Below are 8,304 nucleotides of genomic sequence, written 5' to 3'. Positions count from 1 at the left end.
AGCTCGGGAGTGTCCTGTGTGGTCGTAAACCTGGTGTGGGGGCTGCATGATGAGGCCAGGAAACTCTGGCCAGCACCCGGGGGTCTGGATGTGAAGAATACAGCAGGACCGAGGGCTGGACCCACTAGAAGGAACCGCGAGCAAGAGCTCTCTACCAGTGGTTCTTAACTTTGACTCAACTCCCTCCTAGTGACAAGTGTTTATTTTTTAATTTATTTTTTTATGTGCATGAATGTTATGCCTGCATGTGTGTAAGTGCACCCATGTTGTGCAGTGCCCACAAAGGACAGAAACGGGTGTCGGAGACCCTGGAACTGAAATTACAGAAGGTTGTCAGCCCCCCTGTGGGTGCTGGGATTCGAACCTAGGTCTTTTGCAAGAACAGCCAATGTCCTTAACCGCTGAGCCATCTCTCCAGTCTCCTAGTGACAAGTATTTCAATAATCCCATATTACCCTGAAATTAAACAAGATATACTTTTTTTCCCAAAAGAAATCATCCCAGCAGGCCTGGTGGTACACACCTTTAATCCCAGCACTTGGGGAGGTAGAAGCAGGCTGATCACTGTGAGTTTGAGGCCAGCCTGGTTTACATAGTGAGTTCCAGGCCAGCTTGGGCTATAGCAGAGAGACCCTGTCTCAAAAAGTCCAAAGAGAGAGAGAGAGAGAGAGAGAGAGAGAGAGAGAGAGAGAGAGAAGAAATCACCCCAATGCCAGAACTGAAATATCAGAGGGGCCCACAGGAGGACAATGGTAAAGGACATAGGTATTAGTTCAAATCCCGAGTTCTCCACTTTATGGTTCTGTGATCTTGGGTAAGTAACTTGGCAAGTAAAATAAGAAACAACAGCACCTTTCTAGGTATATGGGGGCCAGCTGTGTAATTATTCGGAAGGTATCTAAAACAGTTAAACAAATGTTGGTTAAATTAATAAATAATTTTTAATTATATGAATTTCAAAGGACCGGAGAGATGGCTTGGGGGTTAAGAGCACTGGCTGCCCTTGCAGAGGACCGGGGTTTGGTTCTCAGCATCCACATAGCAGCTAACAACCATCCATAGCTCCAGTTCCAGGGGATCTGGCGCCCTCTTCTGGTCTCTGAGGTCATTACATGCATGTGGTACACTTGCATATAGGAAAAACACTCATACACAAAATAAAAGTAAGTAAATTTTTAAAAAGTATATGGATTTCAGCCGGGCGTGGTGGCGCGTGCCTGTAGTCCCAGCACTTGGGAGGCAGAGGCAGGCAGATCTCTGTGAGTTCAAGACCAGCCTGGTCTACATAGTGAGTTCTAGGTCAGCTGGGGCTACAGGGAGACCCTGTCTCAAAAAGACAAAAAAGAAAAAAAAAAAAAAAGGTATATGGATTTCAAATTGTAAGTATGTTTATGGGGTACACTAGAGAACCCAATAAAATAACAGGAAGTTTTCACCTATTCGTAGACCCCTGGAGTGTGACAGTCACCAAGGCAAAGGTATAGGGAGTGTCCTGCCTATCACAGCTCAAATGTCTAAGTGCGTTGGCAGTAGGTATGCACTTTCCCAGTACGTTTTCAACTCCATATGCTTTCAAAGGAGACAAGGAACAATCTTCCTTCAATTTTCTCAGCATCTGTATTTCTAGTATATTCTATGGTAACAACTATGGAAAATGCTCTGCATTCCCATGCAAGCCAGCCTCTGCATACATATTACTGATATCCTGAATCCAGGCCCCACTAACTGTGCCCCCAGTCTCATGATTAGTGGAAAGACCAGCAAAGGGCTGAGAATGTAACTCAGTTGGTGGAGTGCTTGCTTAGCATGCCTGAAGCCCCGGGGTTCCATGCCCAGCACGACACATAGACTGGGCATGGTGGTGCACACCCATAATCCCAACCCTTCTAAGGTGGAGACAGGAGGATCAGAAGGTCAAGGTCACTGTCAGCTTAAAAAAAAAGACCCTGCAAATTCCCAAAGAGTGCAAAGTAGAAGGCTGGGGGCTGGGTTCTATGCCAGCTGCTACAGGGATTTTCTAGACTGGAAATTGTGTCTCCTGCCTGTTGACGTCTAGTTACCCTAAAAGCCAAGTTCCTGAACCCATGATGATGTCCTTATAACACCAAGCTGATCAGTGCCAACAGCCCCTGCCTCACCTCATCTTTGCACCGTTCACCAAAGATGTTAAACTTTGTCCTGGGGCAATGGGGAGTCCAAGTAGAAGCTAAAGCCAAAAGTGATGTGGTGAAGTCAGAGTTCTTTGTGGCGAGAATATGGAAGATGCGTTGCAGAGTAGCAAGAAGATAGGGTAGGATAGAGCTGGTAACTGAGCCCCATGAATATAGCAGAATTGGGTGTCTGTAGAAGCTAGGAAGAGGAAGAAAGCGGAAGCAGACCCTCAAACCTCAGCTTAGTGAATCCCCCATGATGAAGACGGAGGAGGCAGGCTGGCGCCACGCCTTGGGAAGGGCTGCTAGACAAATCCAGTCTGACCCTGATAAAGGACAAGCTGCAGGTCCTCAAGCAGCCACCAGAGGCCGCTCCAGGACAGGCCCAGGCTGCACTCTTCTCAACGTGCCTACGAAGGCCCTTCTCTCCAACCAAGGGATTTGCAAATGAGGACAGGCCTCCCTGAGGTGTCGGTGGATGGAGGGCTGCAGGAAAGTTCACAGCCATCCTTTCTACCCTGCTCCCTGAGGGGTGACTCACCAAGGTCACCACACTATCAAGTCCCAGGCATCCCCGCTGCTCCGGGAAGGTGCTTCTGATAGCTGAACCCCCGGAGGTCTTCAGTCCAGCAGGTCATCCGTGGGACCACACATCCACCACCTCCCCTGTCCTGTGGTATGGAATGTCCCTGTGTATAAGACCACCGGCATGCCCTGGCCTGAGGGTCATGGGAGAACCAGCTTCCAGATCCTCCTGTGTGTATAGGCCTGCAGGGACAGTTGATGGACAGGCTTGCTAGAATGCAGAGTGACCAGACCGTCCTGTCTGAGGGGTGGATGAAGAACAGTTAGCCCGATGGAAAGGAATGTGGCAAGACTCAGGGGACAGCATCCCAGGCCAAGGGTGACCTCAGTCAAAGGAGGCTGGAGAGGTCAAGGAAGAGAACTGAGGGTGATGTGGCTGAAGTGCAGATTGCACACAGCGCACCCCTCCATGGCTGGAGAGGAAGAGATACCTTTCCTGGTCAGGTTGCCACCAAGCAGCAGGGTCCAGGAGGCCCCTGTAAGATGGCTGGAGCTGAGGCTGGAGGAATCCAGCCAGATGAAGAGACAGGAGTGAGTGGCAGGGAATCTTTGGGGAAAGTGACTGGCATCTCTGCTCACATCTAAACAGAACAGTCTTCAATTTTTTATGAAAACAAAAAACGAGTAACAGAGACACTGAAATAGGAAACGCTTTCCTATTAAATCTGAGGAAAAGCACAAACCAAGCCCAAAATAATTCCAACCAGATTTCACTAACCTGGAACAAACCACCCAGCAGGCCCAGCAGGCCTCACTGAAAGCTGTTTCCTCAGTAGAACTAAGTGCCCCAAATTTAAGGTCCCCTTGCAAAGGGCAGCTCCTATTGTCCAGGTAAGGAAACTGAGGCTTAGATGGAATAGGGACCCACCAGGGGTCATCTGGCAGAGTTGGAACTGGAAGAGATCCTTGGCACTCAAACTTGCTGGGACCCCTGTCTACGCAATTCATGCCTGTCCACGCCTTGCCACATGCACATGCCACACATCACAAACTACACACACATCTCCCCTCATATACATCTCACCCCTCCATACACACCACAACCCATACACACATCTTCACACACACATCACACCATATACATCTCCCATCTCACCACACACATCTCCCCCCCACACCATACCACACACATCTACACAGGCACACATCTCCCCCCACATCACAACATACACACACACATCTACACACATGCACACACACATACCACACACCACACACATCACACCACACACATCTTCCCCAATACCACACCCCACACATACACCATATACATCTTCCTTCCATACTCACACACACAGATCACACCACACACATCTACACACATACATACACCATACACCACAAACACATACGCACAGAGGAAATGCTCTCCAAGCTTGAGTATGCAAACACCTGTGCACATATAATATGAGATCCCACACAAACTGGACATCTCACGCAGACAAATGCTTGCCTGACCAGCAGTGGTGTTCATTCACATCTGACTCAGGAGTGTCCAAATATATACACCAACACACACATATATCTGATCACCACACATCTAAATGCTCATATACATGTAGGCATCCTCTCAGAGCATGCCTCACTATTACCCCACCATCCCCTGGGCAGATAGGGTCAGATACCCATGACATACCCACAAGATCCGAAAATATTCTCAGAACACGTTTACAGACACACCAACAGCCTCGTGCATCCACTGACACACACACACACACACACACACACACACACACACACACATCCTCACACAAACAGGCATGTGCATGCATGTACACAACAGATCACAAATCTGTGTGTGCACAGTTGGGGACATAGCCAACACCTGGCTCCCACCCAGGTCCTTCTGGCACACAGTTAGGGTGGCAAGTCTGGTGCCTGAGGCCCTGCCTCACCTTTGAAAGAGCCTGGGAGTTCCCAACGGTGAATCGTTCAAGGCCAAGAGTCACACGCCCCATGGGAAGCCCCAGAGCTGGTTCCTAGTAAGTGTCTCAGTAGTTCAGAGGTGCAGGAGCTGCCCTCTGCCCCATCTCAACGCTCAGCTGGCCTTACCCTGCCAGGGTTCGAGTGTGAATCCCACTGTGTGTTTTTTCAGGAACTGAGGTTGGGCAAGTTGAAGACAACCTTCAAGTTTACCTTCTGTATGGGCTGATTTCCACCTACCTGCCTTCACCTGCCACAGACAGTCCTGGCTTCCATGGGGGCCGTTGGGCACTAAGCAACTCAGTCCGTCTCTGAGCCTCAGTTTCCTGATTTGGGATAGTGTGTGTAATTCTCTTAGCACGGAGTTGGCCACAAAGTGCGGTCTTGGTTAAACCAATTCCTATTATTACATGTGTTTTCCTTTATTCGTGCAACAAATGTATTAAGCACTTATAAGCCAGGCGTGTAATAACTGTTGTGACCCCTATTGTACACTCAAGGAAGCGGAGGCAGAGTCCAGTCATTTATTCTAGGTCACACAGTTGGTAAGGGGTAGAGCTGTGGTGGGAACCTGGGTCTATCCGCCTCTTTTAAATTGAGCTAGGAAACACGCACTTCCCTTTTATAGTTCAAAGTCCTCGTCCCCTCTCCCTAGGAACAGCCCCTGTTAAATAAATCATCCAGGACCGGTTTCTAATTCCCAGACTTCGTTGCAAATGAATTATTCACATTGTAAGGCCTGCAAACCGCAGGCTGGGCCTCATTACCCAAGAAGGGCTGCCCGCCCGCAAGATGCCACTCCCTCCCCTGGGCACAGGGCCTGGTGGGCTGGCCAGAGAGGCGGCCAGGGCCCAGTGCCTGCGACCTGCTCTGGGAACTGAGAGGAGGGAGGGGCTTCCCTCCCCTCCCAGTCTTTGCTTTCTAATAAGCTCACTGCTTGCTATTGAGAGAGCATAAGACTCTGGACTCAGCCAGTCCTGGGTTCCATCTGGGTCTGCCTGTCAGCTGTGTGAACTCAGGCAGGTGGCCTGCCCTCTCTGGGCCTCTGAGGGAGGCAGGGCAAGCCAGCTTCATGCTTTTTCTTCTTCCATTTTTGATCAAAGGCTTGTGTTGCCTGGCCAGGTCCCATCTGGACACTGGAGACTGGGATTCTGTCCCGTGGGAATGTCCAGTGTCTCTGGAACCCTGGTGTGAGCCAGAGACCTTTGGCGGGGGGGAATAGAGGGAACTATGAGCTTCAGAGCCTCTCTTCAGGGCAAAGCTGCTGGGAACATCAACCATGGCTGCCTCACGGACGTGGGCCCTTTGCTGGGGATAGCTGGTGTCCAGTGCCTGGCATGAAGCAACAGAGACCAGGCTCCCTTGCCTCACAGGAGCAGTCCCAGAATCCCTGTGAGGTGTCCCAGTGTCTCCTGCCTACTTCTCTCCTTCCTTCCAGGCTCTCTTCTGAGGACACAGGCCATGGGACCTGCATTCAGTCCTCAGCTGGAATCTGTTTCCAGGAACCTCAGGCAGGCCCCTTCCTGGCAGTGAGACTCAATCCAGGCCAGTCACAGATTTCTCATTTCCAGGTAGACTGAGCCTGGTTTCTTTGTCCAAGTTCAGATCTTGGGCCCAGGCTGAGGCCTAAAGTCTGCCACAGGCTAAGTCCATTCTCTAACTGATTTCTAATCTGTTTCTAGACTAAGCCCTGATCCTGATCCCAGACAGAGCCCCAGTCCTGGCTCAAGTTGGAGCCCAGAGTGAGTGCTGATCTTCATCCCCAGTCCAGGTTCAAATTGAAGCCTGATCCTAATCCCTGATCCCCAATCTTGTCCAAGCCAGAGCCTGATCTTTTTCCCAGGCAGATTGAGCCCTGATCCTGATCCCAGGCCTTGTGTGGGAAGCTGTGGTCACTGGAGCCAGAGCAGAGGTGGGAAGTGAAAGGAAGAAGGAGGTAGAATCTGGCTGACTCAGAATAGGGCCAGACTAACCAACAGAGGCAGGAAAGTCCAGGTCCCAGAACCCAAGGGCACTCTGATGACTTTTCCACAGGGCCAGACTAACCAACAGAGGCAGGAAAGTCCAGGTCCCAGAACCCAAGGGCACTCTGATGACTTTTCCACAGGGCCAGACTAACCAACAGAGGCAGGAAAGTCCAGGTCCCAGAACCCAAGGGCACTCTGATGACTTTTCCACAGGGCCAGACTAACCAACAGAGGCAGGAAAGTCCGGGTCCCAGAACCCAAGGGCACTCTGATGACTTTTCCACAAACATCTGGGGAGGAGGGGTTCCTTTGCTGGGAGAACCCAAATATGAGCCAAGGATGATAAGAAGAATTCACACAGCTGCCACTTCCTCTCCTGGGCACTGACATGGGATCCTTTTGCCCCACAGGAGAGCCCCACAAGTTCTGTCAGAACATCTTCTGGTGAGGAAGTGAGTAGGGGCAATGATTCACCTCTGCCTCAGCACTGGTCAATCAGCACACACCCTGGGTTCTTTTCAGCAGCATTAAGGCACAGGCCATGGTGGATCTCCTGAAGAGGGACCTGTGCCAACTTCAGGCCACTGTTGGCCACTCTCCTGAGCCTTCCCAGAGAAGCTGGGGCATCTTAAGAAGAGTGATGGGTGGTCCCTGGGTCTGTGGAAGTGACCAGCCCCAGCCTCAGACAAGCCACCACCTCCCTGGGTGGCCCAGATCACCTGGCTATCATGCTCTTCTCCTTGAGGCCAGCACTGTCACTGTAAGCACAGCACGAGTGAGGAAACTGAGTCCCAGAAAAGAGATCCTTCCTATTTACTTCCAGAAACCCTGCTACCTGCCTCCCATTCTTATACCGCTATTCATATCTATGGGAGAACAAGCCACTTTCCCCATGTTCTCCACACTGCATCCATCCATCCATCTATCCATCCATTCATCTATTTGCCTGTCCACCTATCCAACCATCCATTTGTCCACAAATCTGCCTATCCATCCATAAATCCATCCGTCCCATCCATCCACCCATTCATCCATACATTTGTCCATAATTCGCCTATCCACCAATCCATCTGTCCACCCAAAGCAACCATCCAACCACCCATCCATCCACCCATTCATCTATCCACCCATCCACTCATCCATTAGCCTGCCCACCTATCCAGCCATTCATATCCACCATTCTACCCATGGGCTGTGAGCTGTGGACTGCAGGGAGAACCAGAGGCAGAACCTGCCCTGTGGAGTGTTGAGGCTGCCAAGGAAGCCAAACATTAAACAAACATGCCCACAAAACTGAATGCAGCGCCCTGCACTAAGTGCTGCGGAGAAGGAGCCAGATGTTGCCGGCAGCATAACAAAGACTGTCTCTCCTGGGGGTGCTCTCCGGGCCCCAAGGAGCTGTGGGCAGAAACACTACAGAGACAGCTTGTAGGCTTGGCCTCAGGGGATGGAGGCTTCCAGAAAAGCGGGAATATTCCTCAAGGGAGCCAGCTGGCTTGCTGAGGTTGCAGGCAGCGCATGGTTATCCCAAGGAGTTGGGGTCCGGGAGTGCATGGCTAGACAGGACGGAGGTGGGATCTTTGAGAACCTGCCCCTGCAGAGTCTCTTTGGAAGCCATCCAGCTGGTGCCAGAAGCCTCCAGGAGAAATAAGGAAATGGGTTATTTCAGGAGGAGCGAC

The sequence above is a fragment of the Nannospalax galili genome, unplaced genomic scaffold, assembly GCF_000622305.1.
Source record: "Nannospalax galili isolate Female #2095 unplaced genomic scaffold, S.galili_v1.0 scaffold290, whole genome shotgun sequence".
NCBI lineage: Eukaryota > Metazoa > Chordata > Mammalia > Rodentia > Spalacidae > Nannospalax > Nannospalax galili.
This window is presented reverse-complemented; position numbering follows the sequence as displayed.